The sequence below is a fragment of the Trachypithecus francoisi genome, unplaced genomic scaffold (assembly GCF_009764315.1).
Source record: "Trachypithecus francoisi isolate TF-2019V2 unplaced genomic scaffold, Tfra_2.0 Lachesis_group12, whole genome shotgun sequence".
NCBI lineage: Eukaryota > Metazoa > Chordata > Mammalia > Primates > Cercopithecidae > Trachypithecus > Trachypithecus francoisi.
In genome coordinates this window covers 17496391-17518346 of record NW_022681457.1, presented here as the reverse complement: position 1 = coordinate 17518346, position 21956 = coordinate 17496391, and positions in this window count along the sequence as shown.

Here is a 21956-nt window from a genome sequence, read left to right as displayed (position 1 = left end):
TTACTGAGTGTTTACTCTGTGTCAGGCCAAAGCTAAGTACTAGGGATGCTGAGATTTTTTAAAATGTAGATAAATGAATTGTCTTCTTTCATCCGTGCTTCAGTCTGAGTTCATTCAGAAACACAGAACTTACCTAGGAAGTTTAATGGAGAGAACTTAGCATTGAAATGGTGACAAACTTGATGGAAGAGCTCAAAGGGGAAACAGGGGCCTAGTGATTAGGAACCTAGGGAAAACTGCTTCCATGCCTAGGGCTGTAGGGACCAAGGGAAATGATAATGGTAGCAGAACCCGGGAAAGAAGAGCACTATGGCAGTAGAGTGACAGATACCGTTTAAGACGCCTTATGGACCAAAGAAGGGAAGAAATACCTGGCATCTTCTCTCCTTCCAACCTCCAACCTCCTGCCGGTGCCTGCCATTGCCAAATTGAACCAGAAACCAGTGGGCAAAGGGGCCTGGGAAGTAGAGTTTACAGGGCTCAGTTCCTGCCCTGCAAAGCCCAGCAGGGTGGGAAATGGATGACCCTCAAATTTCTCTGTTTCCTTTTCTCTGTCCCTGCCACCTTCTATGCCTTATCTTTAAATCATGAGATATTGAAACAGTATGATACGGTTAAGAGGTCTGTCCTATCCCTAACTGCAAATAATTCAGTTGCCTTCAAAATCAAAGCCAAATATCTTACCATGTGAACATAGTCCTCCTAGATCTGCCTCCTTCCTACCACTCCTATTTCACCTTCTACCAGTTTCCTAACACCACCTCCCTCTTATGAAACCAGGGTACATACATTCCTTCCTTCTTACCCCCTTTCCTTTGGCTAGCTTGTTTTCCATGAATGTCTGGATTTTCCTCTCTTCATAGAATGTTTATTTACTCAACACACTTTTTCATGGGTTCTATTATGTGTCAGAAACTGTGGAAAAAGCAGCAGTAAGACATGATCCTTGCTCTCAGAGAGATTCTGGTCTCTTCTTGCCTCTTGGAGCACTAGAGTTGGGTGAAACAGAACAAAGCAGACAGAGCAAGGAGAGACAGGGAACATAGCTCAGATCTTGAAGGCATTTCAAAGATTTAACTAGGGAATTAGGTTCAACTATCAGCTTCAAGAGGTAAGCACAGATCAGAAATTTGAGATAAAGCTAGAGGTATGGAGGTCAGTCGTCACTAGATGGGACCAAAGCAAAGGAGAATAAGGCACTTGTAATAAGTAGGCTGGAAGTAGTTTGGGCTCATTTTAACTGACCCATCTTAACATGATGGGTTGGTCTGGTTTAAAGGCATAGTGATGGCTTCACCATTCACAGGATGGTAGGGATTGTCTGGAAATGCATATTCCTTTAAGCCAGGGGTGAGCCAACTTTTTCTAAAAGGGGTAAATAGTAAATATTTTAGGCTTTGCTGAAAACATGATTTCTGCTGCAATGACTAAACCCTGCCATTGTAGTGCAAGAGTAGCCACAGACAATATGTAAACAAATCAGTGTGTCTGGGTTCCATGAAAATTATATTTAGAAAAACAGGCAATGGCCTGTGGACCAATCTCTGCTAAGCCATCAGGCCTGTCTCCATGCCTCATAACTGGTACTGTATAAGTGAGCCCTGTAGTTCTTGGACCACCCTTAGATCCAATTCTGAGGCCTGTCTCCATACCTTATAACTGGTACTGTATAGGTGAGCCCCTGGAGCTCTTGGATCACCCTTAGATCTAATTCTGAGGCCTTGCCTTATTTCATTTTGTACTTGTTCCTGGTCTTCACTTCTCACCTCATCATCATTTATTTATTGTTAATAGTTCTACCTCATTGTTTAGAGCCGATGTTCAACATTGCCTCTCCATCATGGATATCCTTCTTCCTATTTTGAAAAATTCCTCTCCCATTAACTCCATGTACATTTACTGAACTTGTACTAAGCATTAGGAATTAGAACAGGTGCTTTATGTATATTTAATATATATTGAATGATTTGATGTTTATATTAACACTGTAAGATAGCTATTACTACTGAGTTCAGCAAATGACTAACTTGAAGTTGAGCAGTTAAACACTTTATTCAATGGCCCAGCTAGTAGATAGCATAGCCAGAATTTTAAGCCATGTATATTTAAATACAAAGAACATATTTTTTCCTATAGTATTAAATTGCGTCTCCATTTTTTTCATGGGAGCACAAAAATTTGACAATGGAATTCACATGGTTTCTCTGTGAAAATCAACAGAAGTATATGGAGAGAGGCGACTTTGTATAAATAACACAGCAATAAAATGGGAGTCACGTCCCCTGGACAGTCCTGGATCACTCATGAACTGGCTGCATAACTTTGGCTTCACTAGGACTCCTGTTTGACCCCCTGGGTCTTTTGAAATTTCTCCTTTCTTGCCTTCTATTGGAATGACAAGTTGGTCTTATCCTTAAGAGTTTAACATTAAAATTAATCAGTGTCTACATCCTGTTTTCAGAAGAGTTGTGGACCTGAGCATGTTTTAACAACTCTCTGCTAACATTCTACCCACACCATCATGGTATTATTGTTTAATTTTATAGTTCCAGCTTATTTAATACACTTACATAAATATTATTGTTTTTGTTGTCTTTATATTATTTATATTCAGTAATTATTTATATTTACCAATCAGTTTGCCAAGTTTTATTTTTCTCACACTTATTTCTTACATTTACTCCTAATAAATTCACTTTTTTTCCCCTAGCAAAGCTCAATAGACAGTAAAGTGGGTATAAAGTGATATCTTTGTGGTTACTTGGTTTTTTAAAAAATACGTACTTAAAAACAAACTCTCTTTGTTTTGCCTTTCTTTAATCATTTGAATATTTTAAGCACTTCTGCATCATATTCCTTTTCTGATCACTATATTAACTCTAGTTCTACATATATAATTTTTCCCATTTTGGAGGATTTGTGATCCTTTTGCTATGCATTGACTTGTATTTATGTTTTGGAATTTTGCTCTATGAACTCACCTTCTGCATAAATTATCACCTATAGAATTTTTCTTCCATGTTCACACTGGGTCGTGGACTTTTTATCTGGATTGTCACCTCAGTATCATCCCTGCCCTTCCTACATTCTCTACTACATCTAAGAGTGAAGTGTAAAAGTTACATTTCCCAGAACCCTTTAGGGGGATTTTGACAATGAGAAGGACTCACATGGGATTTGGAAAGTAGAAGAAAGAAAGAAGTCACAACTCTTCAGCCATATTGCTGCAGGAAGTTGCAAGAGCATCCACAGAAAAGGGATTGTTGTCCCAGTGCCTTCTAAAAATCCTCCTGAGCAAGGATCAAGCAAACATTTTCTGTAAAGAACTATATAATAAATAGTCTAGACTTGCAAGCTATATAATGTCTCTATTACATATTATCCTTTTTCTTTTCTATTTTCCTTTATAAAGAGCTTTTTTTTTTCTTTTTTTGTTCATGAGTAGCCAGCAGTACAATAGCAGACTGTGGGCCCACCAGCCATAGCTTGCTGCCTCCTGCTTTAGAGTGTCACTCACTTCAGCCCTTCAGCCAGCAGAACTCACTGGTGGCAATGTGCATGCTATTTCTGTACTTCCAGGTCTCCTGAAAGCCAGTAATTTTCTTCCTAATGCTGATCTCCAAGTTCTTCCAAAGGCTATGTAGAATTCTACATTTCCTAAAGTAGCATCTGGTTTCCTGTCCCAAGTCTACAAGGTGCTTTGACCAGACACTACAGAGTTTTTGACCAGGCACTATAGGTCGTCTTTGACCCGACACTATAGAGTTCATTCTCTCTAAATTGATTACTGTTTTAGTTTATAAACTTTCGATTTTCCACGCTGATAAGACAAGTCAGTTGTGTCTGCTAAGACACAATTTTAGACTTTCCATTTCATGCTATATTTCCATCCTTAGCCAAGATGGATAGGCTTACTTTTGGCTATGGCCTGGTGCTAATTGTTAGAGATTTTCAGATCCTCTTTTGAGGATGGAAAGCCTATTTCAACTTCTAAGTCTATGCAGGAGTCCTAACTTCAGCTCCCTATAGTGATCTGAATCTTGGGACCCATTGCATCCCCAAAATCAGCATTGAAACTTTAGTTCCTAAAGCTTTCATTGGGCCTACTCCCCTCAGGAACAATTCGTCTTCAGCTTCCATTTACCACAGTGGTTCTTTCTAAATTTCTGGCATAGGAAACTTCCCTTCCTTGCTTCATAGTTGGGTTATGTATTTTTAAAAAATGTTTCATCCAGAATTTCTATGAGTTTGAACTGTGGAGGGAGTAATTCTAGCATGTTCTTAGTCTACCCTCTTGACCTGGAAGTCTAGTGTTCACATCTGTGAAGTAAGAGGGCTGTGTTTAATGATTCCCAGAGTCCCTTCAAGCACTCTGCTGTTCTAAGTTGCTACATCTAGGCATATTGTGTTTATATATAAATATTGCTGCCAACACTCAGACACATGTGCTGGCCTGATGGTTATTCATCATTGAAGGAGGACCATTAGGGGGAAGATAAGCCAGCACACATTTTAATATTTGGCAACAAAAAGGAAAAATATGTGGCCAACATGTTGCATGCAATGATAAAATTCATCATGTTTACCTATGTTAATGAATTCAAAAACACACTCTCCACCATCTTTTGTTTACAAAGGTACCATTCATTTTGGGAAGACAACGAAGTATTAAATAGCACAAAACAAACCACACTTAATACCCAGATTCTATGTTTACCAAGTGTAGCAGCCTATAAGGAGGTAGATTAAAGGCTGTTTGTAGCAGAAGTGCTAGGCTTCTACATAGTTCTCAACTTCTCAGTTAGAGAGCTCATCCTTTTAATTCATTCATTCATTCACCATGTATTAACTGCATGCCCAACATGTGCCAGCCATTGGACTTGGTACTGGGGATACCAGAGTACATGAGACAGTCAAACCCCACTCCTCATGGAACATATAGTCTACCAGGGAAGATGGCTATGGAAGGTATGTTACAAGGTTGTTGAGTGAGACAAATTAAGTAAAGTGTGTCAGGAAACTATATAAAAGGGAGAGCTCAACTGATTTCAGAGGTTCCTGAAGGTGAATTTCCACAAGTGAATTTCAGGCTGAGACCTGAAGTCTGAGAGTTAGTCAGGTAACGATGTCTCTAAGCATATGGAAAAGCTGGGGGAAAGCCTAGAGAACAAAGGAGAAAGTGGAGCCTGAAAGGGAAGGAGAGATATCAGTTTTCAGAAGGTTTTATTGTTATGGTTTAAATGTGTCCCCCAGATTTTGTATATTGGAAACCTAATCCTCAAATTTGTATGTTGATGACATTTTGAGGTAAGGTCTTTGGGAAGTAATTAGGATTAGACATCATCATCAGGTTGGGGATCTTATGATGAGACTGGCAGCCTTATAAGAAGAGAAAAAGAGACCTGAGCTGACACACTTTTGTCCCCTCACCATGCAAACACTTTCCACCATGTTATAACACAGCAAAAGGCCCTCACCAGATGCCAGTGCCATGCTCTTGGACTTCCCAGCCTCCAGAAACATGGGTTAAATAAACCTCTATTCTTTATAAATTATGCAGTCTGTGATATTTAGTTATAGTAAAATAAAAGAAAATAAGATACTCATGAATACTGATTTTGGGCTTCATTCCAAATGCGATGGGAAGCCATCCATGAGTTCTAGGTAAATAAGTGATCCTGTTAGATAAAATGGTCATTCTAGTACCAGTGAGGAGAGTGAAGAAAAGAAGGTAAAGTAGAAAGCTTTTAAGGTGGTCCAGGTGGTAAATTATGTCATGATTGAGGGTAGTGCAAGTCAGGGAGGAAAATAACTAGGTACATTTTTAAGAGGTAGAATGTAAAGAACTTGAACTTAGAAATTAATTAAATGAGAAGCTTGAAAGAAAGGGAAGACAGCCAGTTTCACTGTGTACGTGATGATTCTATTTACTTGGAAAGGGACACACTGGAAAGAGAGAGAGCAGGGGAGAGAGAGAGAGAGAGAGAGAGAGAAGGGGAGAGAGAGGAGGGATGGGGAAAGTTAGGCAGAAAGACTGGGAGAGACCTGCTTTTAAATGTATGTTCTGCCATTTCCTTGTCATGTACATATAGAAAAATTATAAATTCCTGAGTCGTAAATTCCTCATCTGTAAAAGGAAGATAATATTAGCTTTTAAAGTAGTGTTGATGCTCAATGAAAATTAAATATTAAATATATGATGACTTTCGTAAAGTAAGTGTTCAATAAATCAGACTTCTCACCTATCCTCTACCTTGTCAGTCTTATCTGTCAGATTGTTACTTGAGGAAGTATTGAATAATAAGAATTCAAGCCTGGGCATGAGAAGAGGTATACTTATCAATAAGTTGCTATGTGATACTGGGTGGGTGATCATCTCCCTCTGTGTCTTCTTCTATGTGGTGAGGAAATCAGTCTGGATGATTTAGTGAGTCAATGATACTGCAGTCAGAATGTCTACATGTCCCAGAGTATCACCCAATATCAGCAATCCTCGGAGAATTATCTTGTGGGCACAGGATTATGGGGAATGTAAAAGGCACAGAGAAATCTCCCATTTCAGCTTTAGTCAGGATGACATGAGTCATCTTCTCAGCAAGCAATTTTCCTTTATTGACGGCAGTGACAGGCCAATTGCCCTGATGTACTCACACTTCACTCTCCTTGTCAGATTGTAATGGTGAGAGACATGTATATTGGTTTCTTAAAACCAACAGCTTCATGAAATGGGAGTGCCTGGGAGAGAAAACACATGAAAATGGAAAATACCACAAAGCTATCTTTTCAGGACTGTACAGAGAAGCAATAATCTGCTTTTCATTACAGACAAGAATGTTTTCCTAGATGGTGTAGGCAGACTTCAGTATAGTATTCTAGAATGAGGGGGTTGGCCAATGTGCACTGTCCTGGTCAGACCACAAACGAGGGAGTATGTCTGAGAGCTGTCGTGTGTGAAACCTCAGGCTCTGGAATCAGACAGTCATGAGTTCAAAATATGACACTATTGTTTTCTAGCTATGTAACTCTGGAAGGACTGTTTAAGCCTCAGTTTTGTCATATTGAAATAGAGATAATAATCATAACACCTTCCCGGTAGGTTCTTTGTGAGGATTAAATAAGAGAGTGTAAGTAAGGGAATTAACACACAAGTGCAAAAGTCTGGCAAGACCTGCTGCCGATTTTGGACAACAAAAGATTCAGGACCTTGTCTCTTGTGGAATCATTATATTAATTTACTGAACGTACTTGGCTGAGAGAAGAGCATGCACAGAATTTATGATTATAGGATTTAAAAGGCCAAAGAGCTATATTGGGAAGAAAAATAGGCTTGCGAATAGGGTTCAACCACCAGATGTAGAATTGGATTAGATGGTTTTTAATGTCCCTTTTGATTCTGAGGTTCTGGGATTCAACTGAAAATCTGTAAATAAGTTGATTTCTTTTCTCTTCTATTTAGTTATTATATGAAGAATATATGTCATTTTTGTCAGATGTATAAGGATAAATAAATAAATAATATATGGTCTTGGCCCTCAAGGAGCCCCCAGTCTAGTCTGACGTCTGAAAAGCAGGAGGCAGAGAGAGTCAAGAGACTAGGTTTCTATTTTCAAATCCACATTCTATTATTAATGTTTTGTGCAAGTCACTTAACTTCTTTAGACCTTAATATCTCCCTCTATAAAAAGGGGCTCAAATTCACCCTATAATTTTAGTTATTTTGACACTCAAGTGAAATAATATGTGTGGAGAGTGTCAGGCCTCTGAGTCAAAGCTAAGCCATCATATCGCCTGTGACCTGCACATACACATCCAGATGGCCGGTTCCTGCCTTAACTGATGACATTCCACCACAAAGGAAGTGAAAATGGCCTGTTCCTGCCTTAACTGATGACATTACCTTGTGAAATTCCTTTTCCTGGCTCAAAAGCTCCCTCACTGAGCACCTTGTGACCCCCCACCCCTTCCTGCCAGAGAACAACCCCCTTTGACTGTAATTTTCCTTTACCTACCAAAAACCTATAAAACGGCCCCACCCCTATCTCCCTTTGCTGACTCTCTTTTCTGACTCAGCCCGCCTGCACCCAGGTGATTAAAAAGCTTTATTGCTCACACAAAGCCTGTTTGGTAGTCTCTTCACATGGACACGCATAACAGGGAGCACATCAAAATTTGATGTAACAGCAGAAGGTTAGGTACTGAGTGGAACTTCTGTTCATTTTCACAAAATTACTACCAAGACATAAAGATGAGAACAAAGCACTTCTAAGTATCCCATATCCACACTTTAAGGCAGAAACGTGCCACATTTGGGACCCAACACCCTCCTAGGTGGGCTGACTGAGTACACTATCCCCTTCTTTCCAATTTCATAGGAGAAGAGGACTGGGAGAAAGAAGGGGCATCATTTTTTAGGAAGGTGCTCACTTCTCCTTTCACCTCACCAAAGTGGTGCTTTTTCCTATGGTACAGGGAAAACGGACCCAAGAAAAGTGCTCACAAAGTTGAAAGATGCTCAGTCTGTGTCCCTGCCACTAAGCTAGGGAGTACTTCTCTCGGGGTTGCGTAGACAGTGAGTCAGCAGAGTGCCCAATATTGTCAAGGCTTGGAGACAGATAGGAGAGAGACAGGGGAGCTGAATGCCAAAAGGCCATCAGCAAAACCATGTGGATCTCCCCTCATCAGGCAGTGGCTGAACTCCAGCTATTTGACCAGCACCCTGAAGCCAGATACTTAGTAAGCAGGGATACTCCAGAAGCAAGAGACTATGGCTGATGATATAGTTGTCCCACCCAAATTTCATATTGAAATGTAATCCCCAATGTTGAAGGTGGGTGTGGTGTGACTGATTGGCTCATGGGGGTAAATTTTTCATGAATGGTTTAGTACTATCCCCTTGGTACTGTCCTCATAATAATGAGTTCTTGCAAGATCTGGTCACTTAAAAGTATGTAGCACTTCCCCACTCTCTCTCTTGCTCCTGCTCTGGTCATGTGATGTACCTGCTCCCGCTTTGCCTTCTGCCATGATTGCAAATGTCCTGAGGCCTCTCTGGAAGCTGAAGAGATGCCAGCATCATCCTAGATGTTCATAGTCCCATGCTGCAGAGACATGTCAATATTTCAACTGCTTTCTCCCCTCACATAGTGAAGTTTACAATTAGTATTCCTCCTGTTTCATTTCTCAGTGGGCTGTGATTTAGTGATGACTCTGGTCATCATCTTTTTTTTTTTTTTTAATTAAACTCTCTAAAACCCCTTTTGGGAGATCATGCCTTTTCTGACCCCCTTTATGGTAGCTGGGTTTGGCCTAGGGATTGGGGGATGAGAGCCTTTCCCATGTTCCAAAAAGAGACAAGCCTTGTGTTTGCTCCTTTTCCATCCCTAAATGCCTTACCTCTGGCAGAATTCCTAGATTTTCCTGAGGCCATACAGCACCTAATATAGTGATTTGGATACAACAGCTACTGAGCAAACATTTGTTGCATAGCAGAATAGGATGCAACAAAGCCAGATCTGTCTGGGTCCAAAGCTGCTCTCCTTTTTCCTTACAGGATATTGCACTTGAGGATACTGTGAGCTCTGTCAGAGGCTATCAGAGATGCTCCCTGCATGACAGCAGAGTGGTCTAGACTGGATCCCAAGTCAGACCAGCCGGAACGAGCAAGGTTTGCAGAAAGTGGTTTGTATAAGCAAGGTTTGGATAAGAAGACCCACAAACAGGGTGCAGCTCGAGCTTGGGAGAGTTGCAAGGGCTCTGAAGTGTGTTGTTTGATTTATATTTGTGGCATTCCATAAATAGGCACTTCACAGATGCAGACTCTCAAAAGTCTACCAAGAACCCCACAATATAGCTGACCACACTGATCTGCACTTGATAAGTGAGGAAATAGAGGCTCAGAGAGCCAGAATCACGGATGTAATTACTACCAGAGCTGGAATTCCAATTCAGGCTCATCTGATTTGAAAGTCCATTCTCTTTACACCACACTTCACTGAGACCAAGTCAGCCCTGCCCCTGGGGAGAAATTCCCTAAGCCCTTAACAGAGCTCTTGATAGTCCGAATGTATTAGCTTCTCTAATACATGTTTATAATTGTTATTGTTGTTTGCTGCTGGTGCTGTTGGTTGGGTCTTAAGGGAAGGGCTAGGAGGGCTTACTGAGAACACTATCACATTCTTTCCAACTTTACAATAGAAGAGGACTGTCTCAGAAGGGAATCTGAGGCTCTTCTGGATGTTGTGGGTTTCACCATACGAGCTGATGATTCTGATGCAAGAGAAGACCCTCCCTTCCACTATGGGCACTAAACTGTAGTTGTCTAGACCTCTGGACAGGAATTTCAGCACATGCTGGAGTGCCCCTCCCACAGAACCTGTATCTTTTACTTCAGCAGACTCCTGGCTGCCAGTTCTGTATCTTTCTTTTTCTGGAACCACAGAAGATCACGTTGTCCAATGTTCCAGGCTAGAAGTACCAGGGAATTAAGCTGCAGCTCCAGGTTGAGGTAACTGACTTAATAGTATACGGTTTAGTGACTATCTTCCTTCCTCTATTTTTCTTCTGTTGTTTATCTACCGTTGTCTGCGTGCACAAATTATCCATTCGTACTCAAATCTTTATCTCAGGCTCTGCTTCTGGGAGGGCCAAAACTAAGACTAAGAGCCATGGTTTCATGTTTAACCATGAGGTAAAACCTTGCTCTATAAGGACATATCTAAACTTCACTCAAGATAGAACAATTGCTTTCATTCTAGGGCCCCATTCACATAGCATGGAAAACAGTAACGATGTAACTGTTCTGTAACATTTCTGTGCAGAGAATATGCAAAACAGTGTGGGCGAGGTTCTTTACCAAAATAAAACAGTGCAGACCATGTGATCTCTGGCTCTTTTACTGCATAATCTGGCTTTGGAGACATTTCTACACATTCATCCTGAATGCTCTTGCTCTCTCTCCTATTTTCATGCCACTATGCCTTCATGCATATCCCCACTTGGTTTTAAAAAATCTGGCCTCCTAAGCCTTAAAGCCATTTCATTGTGGCTCACACCAGTCCATTGCTCAGAATCTAATACCTCACTTTCTCTGGTTATGTAGGGGATTTTCTGTGATCCTGGAAGACGTCTTGGGAGATAAAACCTCCAAAGTATCTGGTTTCTATTAGAATCAAGTCTGTAGGATTAGAAGTTTCTTAATGTACAATTATAAAATGCACAACACCAGATGTAGTTGTCCATATCTTCTTTCATATTCCTCCTTTCCTATTATTGCTCAGCTAAATGTTTCCATGGGGAAGAAAAACATATGAATCTTTTTTTTTTTTTTTTTTTTGAGGCGGAGTCTCGCTCTGTCTCCCGGACTGGAGTGCAGTGGCCGGATCTCAGCTCACTGCAAGCTCCGCCTCCCGGGTTTACGCCATTCTCCTGCCTCAGCCTCCCGAGTAGCTGGGACTACAGGCGCCCGCCACCTCGCCCAGCTAGTTTTTTTTTTTGTATTTTTAGTAGAGACGGGGTTTCACCGTGTTAGCCAGGATGGTCTCGATCTCCTGACCTCGTGATCCGCCCGTCTCGGCCTCCCAAAGTGCTGGGATTACAGGCTTGAGCCACCGCGCCCGGCCAAACATATGAATCTTAAAGGGAACTGTCAGCTGATGTCCCTGAAGTATATTCATGACACTGTTCCCAATGTCCACATATCTCTGGAGTCTGTATCACATCCTAGAGTCCAATTCTACGCAACCTCATTAACTGTAAAGGGCATGGGACACGTTAAAAGGGATCCTGCCTGGCAGGTGAAGCACGATGTCTATAAAACATGGTGAGGGCTACTATGTCCATTCAAGCTAGTGGGTTGTTTCAGATGTATCCTCTAAAGGGGATAAACTAACAATCCAGGTACTGGGAATGTACCCAGGGGTTATTCAGAAGTCCAGGCTAGCGAATTACATCATAGAGTTGCAGATGCTAGGAGGACTTTAGGATTAGAGGTTGGGCTTGAGTCCTGGCAGCAGCTTCATAAAAAGCAGTGGTTCCTCACCTGCATCTGCAAAAGTGAAATGAGGCCCATGAATGTCCTACAGTATTGTAGATATTACAGAAAGAAAATTACCACAAAACCACCCAGGCTACCATGACAACTTCCTTATCTTTATTTTGGAAATATGGCAGCTTATCATGCTCTTATGCTCAGTAGAAACATTGAATAACATTTACATAACTTTTACTAGGAAAAAGCCATGATAATGTAATGATAAACAAAAATGTGGTTTAAATATTATTTATTCCTCCTGTATCTCTCACTGGACATATGTTTCTCAAGGTCAAGTTTCTATCTTAACTTTGCATTCTCAGCACCCAGCACAGGAAATGTTATGTACTAGATGCAGATAAAATACAGTATTTGTTGAATGAAAGTTAAACAAGAAACTATTTGTGACCTCAGCACTTAGCACAGTGTTCTAGTAGGCAAGGACTGAATTAAGTATACAAAGTATTGCACAACAAAAGAACTTGGTTAGTAAATATATTAAAATGGATTCTTAAGTATATTCTTATGTTACATCAGCAGGAGTGAGACTAACCACAGGGAAGCAAGGGAAGTGGAGTTTCAACCTGAGGAAGAATCTTCACAGTTACAGCTACTAAATATCAAAACGGAGAGAGGGCAGACACTTCTATTTTCCCTAGCTCCCAAATGCCTCTCACCACTATCATCCACTCACCGCTACACTGATTTCAAATATTTCACAGAGCAACCACTAAATGGAAACAGATAATCACAGATAATCCTTATTTTACAAATATGGAAACAGAGAAATTAAGCGAGCTGGCTCCTATCGCTCTGTGAGACTGAGAACTTGGAATAAGTGTCATCATTTATAATTCCTCTTCCAGACCACCTAGTTTCTCATTCATGATTATGTTTCCCTAAAGGGTACACACTTGAGAACACTTTTCGAACACTTAGCTCCAAGAACATTACTAACATTAATGTAAACTTCATCATATAACCTGGGAATAAAAAGCACAATGGGAGAAAATTAATTTCTGAGAGTTGGAGGTAATAAGGAACAGTTGAAAGAGGGAGGAGACGAAATTTTATCCCCAACTCTGGCATTAACTAACTGTGGGGAATTTTAGATAAGTCCTAGAACCTCTCCAGACCTCAGTTTCCCCATATCAAAAATGAGGGAATTGTGGAAGTTACTGTCTGTCATATGATATTGTGTGTCTCTTTCAGATTCTCCAAATTTAGGACACATAAAAATATGAAGTCTTGGGAATACTATCCAAGAACCATCAAGAGAGAAGGTAAGCCAAGTTCATAAGGCAGTTTAATCCTTAGAAGCAAGACTCAGCCAATAGCCAGACAGGCTGTGATTCCCTTTGCTGTGTTTTCCTACTTTTGTGCCAACCCCAAAATGCTAAGTCATTGCTTTTGCTAGAAGGATATTTTCTTATTGCATTCTGAGGATTTGAACAAATATTTTCTTCTTGAGGAAAGCTTTCAGAACATTTTCAAATTGAAGGTTAGGTTTTCACGACAAAATGAGCCTCTGCGCTGCAAAATGTAACTCCTAGTTTTGGATAGATGCCGCACTTGGAGGAGACAGATCAGCATCTGCTGGGCTACACTTTGTTTGACACAGCCCTTTCTTTCCACCAATACTGAAAAGGCTTTCAGCAAAGCCTGTGGGCACTGTGGTTTCCATAGCAGTCCTCTCAGGAGGGGCAGACACGGACAAAGCATTTAGCTTCAGCCTTGTGACTGGTGACATGCTGATGCCAACCAGTTGGCCACCTACATGGAAACGTATGAGACTCACCTCCCCCCTTACCCTCGTTTTGTAGAGATGCCTGCCTGAAATTCCACTTCTGGGTCCTTATCCCTTTCCTATAATGATGCAGCTTCTTTCAATTGCAGAGAAAGGACAGCCTGCAAAACCATCACGTCCACAAATTAAAACGTTGCTTGCTAATAACTTTATGAATCAATCCACAAGAAGTGGGCTCCTATAACTCCTCTATTTATTATGCTTTTAAAGCACTTCTGAATTTTTTATTTTTCTTGATTCCAGTTAGTACGTGGAAAAAAATGTAAGCTCTAAGGTGGTAAATGATTAGAGTTTTTTCACACTGCTGGGTGAAAGGTGTCACATTTAATGCAGCTCTGCATAAAACCAGGCTTCAAAAGTGGCTAATCATCTAGTTGTCAATTCATCATTTAGGTAGCAGAGAAAATAAGCTTAATATTAATATGTATTTACCCTTTATAAATTATAGCAAAAATTATCTCTTCTAAAAATTCTTCTCTGAATTCCCAGATTGAAGAGTTTTTTTCTGACCCGTGTTCCCAGGGCAGCCTGAACTTTCCATGGTCATTTGCCAAAGTATATTAAAATTGTGCCTCTGTCTCTCCAGTTGAGAAAGAATATCCATGTCTCCCTCAGGCTTGTACTTTTCAACTCCTTAGAGACTTTGCTCAAATGCCACGTTCCCAATGAGACCTCCTTATTTAAAATTTCAACCTATCCTCTGCCTCTTTTGTTTTTTTTTTCCCCGCAGCACATTTACTGACACATTTAATTATTTATTTGTTTACTTGATTATTTTTATTGTCTGTTTACCTCCTCCAGCTAGAGTGTAGACTCTACAAAAAGTATTCGTTGTTCATTCCTATATCTCAAAAACCTAAAATAGTATCTGGTATATAGTAGGCCCTCAATGAATACTTGTTGGATAAATGAATAGGAAAAAAGAAAATATCTAGGGTCCTTCCAGTAAAATGCTAGAAATTTGCTGTCCCATTGTGGTAAAGTTTGGAGGATTAGATTAAGTAAAGTTTAAGAAGCACATTTATGATGTAAGTAAAGAAAGCATATTGTGTTTTTTCAAATAAAATTTTTTTTGTCCCTATCTAACAGACCTCAAATGTGGGACAGGTATTTGATTCAAATAATGTGAAGGAAAAACTATGAGAGCAGTGACTTTAGTTAAGGTTTAATGAGCTTCAAAGATCACTCCATGAATTCAGAGGACAAAGGGTCAGAGAAGATATTACAAGATTTCTTTCAGAAGAAACTAATCGATCTTTTCAAGACTTCCCCAACAGACAAAGGAAGGCCATTATGAGCAAGATAGATATACAGAGCAGCCTTTCCACTAATCCTCTTAGATTTTCCAAGGAAAGAAAAAAGTTCTTCATGGCCAAATCATGTTGGGAAACCTTGTGTATTTCACAATTCATTATAATATGATAAAGGATTTGAAATGTTCTGCAATAATTTATTTTTGTTTAGCTTAGTGTTTTATTTGACCTCGGAAGCCTTTTTATTTTTTTACATACTGTACAAATTCACCTCTTTTGCTTATGAAATTTTTCTTAAAACCCTCTTTTCAACTGGGCGCGATGGCTCATGTTTGTAATCCCAGCACTTTGGGAGGCTGACCGGGTGGATTACCTGAGGTCAGGTGTTCGGGACCAGCCTGGCCAACATGATGAAACTCCGTCTCTACAAAAAATACAAAAAGTAGCTGGATGTCGTGGCATGCGCCTATAATCCCAGCTACTCGGGAGGCTGAGGCAGGAGGATTGCTTGAACCTGGGAGGTGGAGGTTGCAGTGAGCCAAGATCATGCTACTGCACTCCAGCATGGGTGACTCCATCATAAATAAATAAATAAATAAATAATAATCCTCTTTTCGTCCCTTCTACCCACATATGGCCTAAACCCCCCTAAATTAATCCTAACTTCAGAGCTAATCTATTGATGACTTCTGGGGAAATAATATCTCTAGAGAAGGTTCAATCCAAGGATATCAAAATCTAATAATTATTCATTAAAAAAATGTTTTAAATGAGGGCCCAGTAGTAATCTCATATAACTTTCTATGTAATATTTGGATGAAATACAGATAGAAATGCCATATTACCTGGAAGAGGATGGTGAAGATTACAAGATATACCATTAAGATAAACTCAGTTTAAAGATATACTAGGATCTTAACCACATGGGATTAGTAAAGAGAGAAATGAAGATATAGAAGAAGTGAGAGAAAAGAAGATATAGAATCCTTTCTATATAGCTATAGAAGGGATTGAGTGAATTTTGGAAAATTGATTTGACTCTAGGGTTTGTCTTTTAGAAAGTGGTCAGTAATTCCATGTTCAACATTTAGAGAAGTATGAGTGCATGATTAATCCAACAAGTATCAACAACCCTTGGACTTTCATCAAAAAGGATAAAAATGGTATTTATTTTTTCAGCAAATATTTACCAATGTGTAGTAGGCACTTGCTAGGGATATAGAAAAGAATAATATAGGCTTTATTCTGAAGACCACAGGTTAGTAGGGGGAAACACTTGACAATCAATTTAATCCTCCTACTCCTTCATGGTAAATTATACTTTTTCACTTGAGCGATCTCTCAGAAATCCATGTGGGATTTCAGGAAGCAGGTGCTACTAAAAGTCAGAAGGAACTTGACCATGTCAGGCAATCCATTCCTTCATATCAGGACTCCGACTTCTGGAATTTGAGGAAAGAATCTTTTTTAGGGAGTGTTACTAATGGAGTTTCAGCAACCAGGTAAACACTGTGGTGAATGTCACAAATATAATATCGTATTTAATGCTCACAACAATCTTTTGAGCTACATATTTTGAAGATGGGGAAATCATAGTCCAAGATGTGAAGTAATTTTTCCAGTGTTCTACCATGTGTAAATTCCATAGTCTGATATCTTTATTGAGTTTGGTCTTCATGATCTGTCATGATAAATTATCCCAATATCAGTAAGTCAGAAAGTTCCTCAGGTATAAAGTAAGTTCGAGACATTTATGCAATCAGGGTAGCACAGATTTTTACAATTATGTTGGTTTATGTGGAAATGTAAGGTGCTTAAATAGATGCTAGCGTATTAGAACCTGTGGAAAATTGGAACCTTAATTAGAGGTGAGAGGTAGATATAGGAAGAAGATACAGAAAAGTAAGGTCAGCCAAGGTATAAGTCATAAGACAAATAAAAGAAAATTAATGTGTTTTCCCCTAAGTTTATAGTGATTACTTAGAACATGTGATGCTAAATCTCAATAACGTCATAATAAAATATATAGCACAGCCATCTAGAAATTATATTAAGACAGCATATGAAAAAGTATCCAATAGTTCAATATCTAGAATATAGACTCGATGTACCAAATTTTATTTAAGTAATACCTCTTAATTGACATTTAAGTTGTTTACTATTGAATTTTTTAACTTGAGACTTAATAAGGATATTGAAATTATTTCTTAAAAATAACTGAACAAATTTGAATGAAACCTTTAAAAATATACTATCAATTAAATCTAAATGTATCTCTTTAACTCATTTTCTCCAGATTTGTCTCTTTTCAACGAAATTCCTCATCAATTTCTGGTCTTTCCTTAAGCTTAGTTGATAGTAATCAACCAGTATGCCTAAAAGAATACATAGTCCTTGTTCTGGTCCAATATGAATCCTTTTTTTTTTTTTAAAATAAGTTTCTAGTTTTTGTTACCCTTGTCCTCTGGTGTATCCCATAAAGCCTTGTTGTTCTTCAGTTTATTATGGAATAATCATATTCATATTTATGTCTATCTATCTATCCATCCATCCATACATACATACATATGGCAATTCATACTTCCTATATCAGCACTTGATTGACTTTCAGCACTTGATTGACTTTAAGGATAATCTTTTCTTCTTCCTCTTCTTCTTCCTCCTCTTTCTCTTCCTCTTTCTCCTTCTCTTGTCTTCTTCCTCTTCCTCTCTGTCTTCCTCCTCCTTCTCTGCTCTTCTCCTCCCCTCCCCTGCCCTCCTGTCTCCACTCCTCTCTTCTCCTCTCCTCTCCTCTTCTCTCCTCTCCTCTCCTGTCTTCCCCTTCTCCTTCCCCTTCTCCTTGTCCTTGTCCTTCTCCTTCTTCTCTTTTTGACATAATCTGGCTCCATCCCACAGGCTACAGTGCAGTGGCACAATCTCAGCTGCAACCTCTGTCTCCTGGGTTCAAGTGATTCTCATGCCTCAGCCTCCTGAGTAGCTGGAACTGCAGATGTGTGCCACGACACCTGGCTAATTTTTGTATATTTTGTAGAGATGGGGTTTCACCATATTGCCCAGGCTTGTCTTGAACTTGTGAGCTCAAGCAATCTGCCTTCCTTGGCCTCTCAAACTGCTGTGATTACATACGTAAGCCATCAGGCCCAGCCAAGCACAGTCTTTAATTATACTTCAACAACTTTGCAAAATGCTCGCTGCGTGATTTACATATTAATGCCAGGAATTCATTTTTTGTCTGTCTTTCTGAATGTATATCTGTCTGACTTACTCTTCCTTCCTGCCACTGAGCTCCTTGCTGTTAAAAATACTGGTTTTGCAGAAAGGTATGAAAATGAAAATCCATTTCCATTGGGTTATCATGATTTTTCTCATGTATCACTTTTAATTATCCCCTGGTACCAATGTTACTTTTTAAGCATTTTGTACTGTTTTCCTACAGGATGCAGTACGGAAATAGTACACAAATAGGCACATTAAGCTTCTTTCCCCAATTCGTTACAAGCCCAGGACAGGTATTTCGTAAACTTATGTGGGGATTTCCTTTCCCTGGACTGGAATGTTATGTGGATGACTTGAAGACTGAAAAGTTGGTGCCCATTTTAAATTTATATGAATATCTATTTATTTTATTTTATTTTTTGAGATGAGGTTTCACTCTTGTTGCCCAGGTTGGAGTGCAATGGCATGATCTCAGCTCACCACAACCTCCACCTCTTGGGTTCAAGTGATTTTCCTGTCTCAGCCTCCCAAGTAGCTGAGATTACAGGCATGCACCACCTTGCCCAGATAATTTTGTATTTTTAGTAGAGGTGGGGTTTCTCCATGTTGGTCAGGCTGGTCTCGAACTCCTGACCTCAGGTGATTTGCCCACCTCAGCCTCCCAAATTGCTGAGATTAAAGGTGTGAGCCACCGCACCTGGCCCATGAATATCTGTTTTAAGAACATCTCTTTAAAGCTGCAAGGGAGAGGGATGGGGAAAAGGATCACTGCTGTTCATTCATATAACTCCTTTAGCAAAACAATAGCCTTTAGCAAAACATTATCCTTAGAAGGAAGTTTAGTTATCATGTTTTGTTACTCAGCAATGACCCAAGTGATTTATCAAAGTATTCTGTTCAGACTCAGGCAGTACTTTCTTTGAGATAAACTTCTTGTAGATAATGTTTTCTACAGACTGATGGTCCATGTAACAGTCTGGCTTGCCCCTTCACCTGGTCTGCCCATACCAGTGATCACATCTATAGGACTTACAGCTTACTAAACAGTGAGGAAGTCAGTGTTATGGACTAAGAACACAGTGTTTCCTTCTTGGCTCTATACTAGAGCTAAAGATGAAAAGGGATATATTAGAGATAGAATGTGTTATTTGTTATCCTGTTTAAGTATTGGCTTTAGTGATGAAGTAATAACGTTACTAGTTAGTGATTCAAAAATGCTGTTCTGTCTCCCTTACAAAAATATAAGCGTGATAAACTTGGGGAAATAATCAGGTATTAACAATATTTCTCTTTCCCTTAAAATTTAAATCATTGCTTCCTAAATTGTTTTCCATTTCCAGATACATTAGCAGATAGTGGCAATTATCATGGAATGAGATGGGATTCATGCCAATCCTTGAAGGTGTAAACTCTGGTTTAAACACCCTTCTAAGTTGCAACATAAATAGCTATGAACTGGGGTAAGAAGGTAATTTGCGTAAAGATTTGTTCCTCCTTATGTGAGAACCACCATTTAAGTGGTCAAAGGAATTTAAAATGGGTAAAAAAATAAATAAATAAAGCATAAAAGTCAAAATAAAGGAAGATGCCATTCATATTTTAGATACCTCAAGGAATTTCTAGAGTTGGATTAAAAGAAGTCATGGCTCAAATCCATCCTTCCTGATAAAGATGCCCCACATTATAGCAGTGAGTAAAAGGGATTCTGGCAAAATCCCACTAACAGACCTAACAGACGAGCATTAAAGGTGAGAAGAGACATATTAGAGACAGAATGTGTCATTTGTTATCTCTTTTTAAGCTATGAATCTACAGCAGGGATCAGCAAACTTTTTCTGCAAAGGGCCAGATAGTAAATACTTTTGGCTTTGCTGACCATGTGGTCTCTGTTGCAACAATTCATCTCTGCCATTTTAGCATAAAAGCAGCCTTAAATGATAAATAAAAGAATGAGCATGGCTATGTTGCAATATAACCTTATTTATGGACACTGAGATTTGAATTTCATATAATTTTTATGTGTCATAAAATGTTATTCTTCCTTTGATTTCTTTCCAGCCACTTAAAGTATTTTCTCAGCTTGCAGGCCATACAAAAATAGGTGGCAGGCAAGATTTGGCTTTCCTGTTGTAGTTTGCCAATCCCCAACCTACAGCCTTAGAAAGAAGGTTGGTTTAGTGGCCCCAAGGCATATGGAATATCTCAGGAAGCACTGTAAAAGGCATGGCACATCGCAGCACCAACAATAAGAGCAGTGACAGTTACATGGTTTTCCTGGCATGGAAATGTAGTCAAATGCAAAGCTGGGAAAAGATAATCTATTGCACAATAACCTCAGCAAACATACACACACACTTCACAAATTATTTCTGAAAAACAATCTACCCAGGAGAGAGAAAGGCAAGATAAATATACCAATAGAACAAATTTACATGCTATCTATTTAAAAAGAAATATACATATATGAAAAGTTTCAGCTTCATTAGAAATAAAAGGAAAGTACATTAAAACAGGCTGATGCCATTTTTTACTTATCACATTGATACAAATTAAATAGAACATTATTATCTAGAAAGACTCCTAGGGACATGGTCACTCTCATATTGCTGGTGGTAGTGCATAGTGTCATACCCTTCAACAAGCTATTCTATTGAGAGCAATTTATCCTACTGAAATGAACAGTGATATAACACAGATTCCAGTGTAAGAATATGCATTATTGCAGTGCTACTTATTATGAAAAAATAGTTGAATCAATTAAATGTTTAATAGTAGAGAATTGGTTAAGTATGGTCCATCCTGTATGATAGAATGTGATCTGGCCAATAATATCATTTACAGTTTTTATTTAACATGAGAAACTGTTTATGATTTATTCTAGGTGAAATAAACAGGTCATAAATAATATATAGAGTGTGACCCCAGGCATTTAAAAATTTTGTGGTGTGTGGGTATGTAGTATATGGTATGTAGTAAGTGAGTGCATATGTTTATAAAACAATGAATAAAGATTGGGTGGCTATACACGAATAAGTTAATAGTAGTGTTCTCTGTGTGTGAGACCATCTTACAGAGAGATCCCTATAAAGATTATTGTTTTGTATGTTATGAACTAGAATCAAGTGGTATGTATTCTTTTGACTTGCTTCTTTGTGTTTTCAAGGTTAGTCAATATCGATGCATTTATTTTTATTGTCATGTGGCATTCCATTGTACAACTATACCACACACACTATTATGAATAGCACTCCTGTGAACAATATTGTATTAATATATGTCTCCTAATGTACATGTACAAGACTTTGTCTAAGGAATATTCCTTTGGAGTAAAATTGATAAGTTGTAAGGAATAACTACACTTAATTTTATTAGGTTATGCCAAAACGTCTGCCAAATTTTATACTCCCACTCGCAGTATAATGTTTGTTCTTCCAGTTCTGAAAAATGCTTAGCTATTATATAATTTAATATTTCTTGTTTCTTTTTTTTACTATTGTTTGTCTGAAACTCTTATTCATTGGTTAGACCTTTATATTATATCCTTTATGTATCTTAGTCTTTTATATGTTTCCTTTTGAGTTTTGTTGTTCCATTTTGTTTTGTTGTTATTTTTGTTTTTTGTTCCTCTGGGTCACATTTTGGGTAATACTTC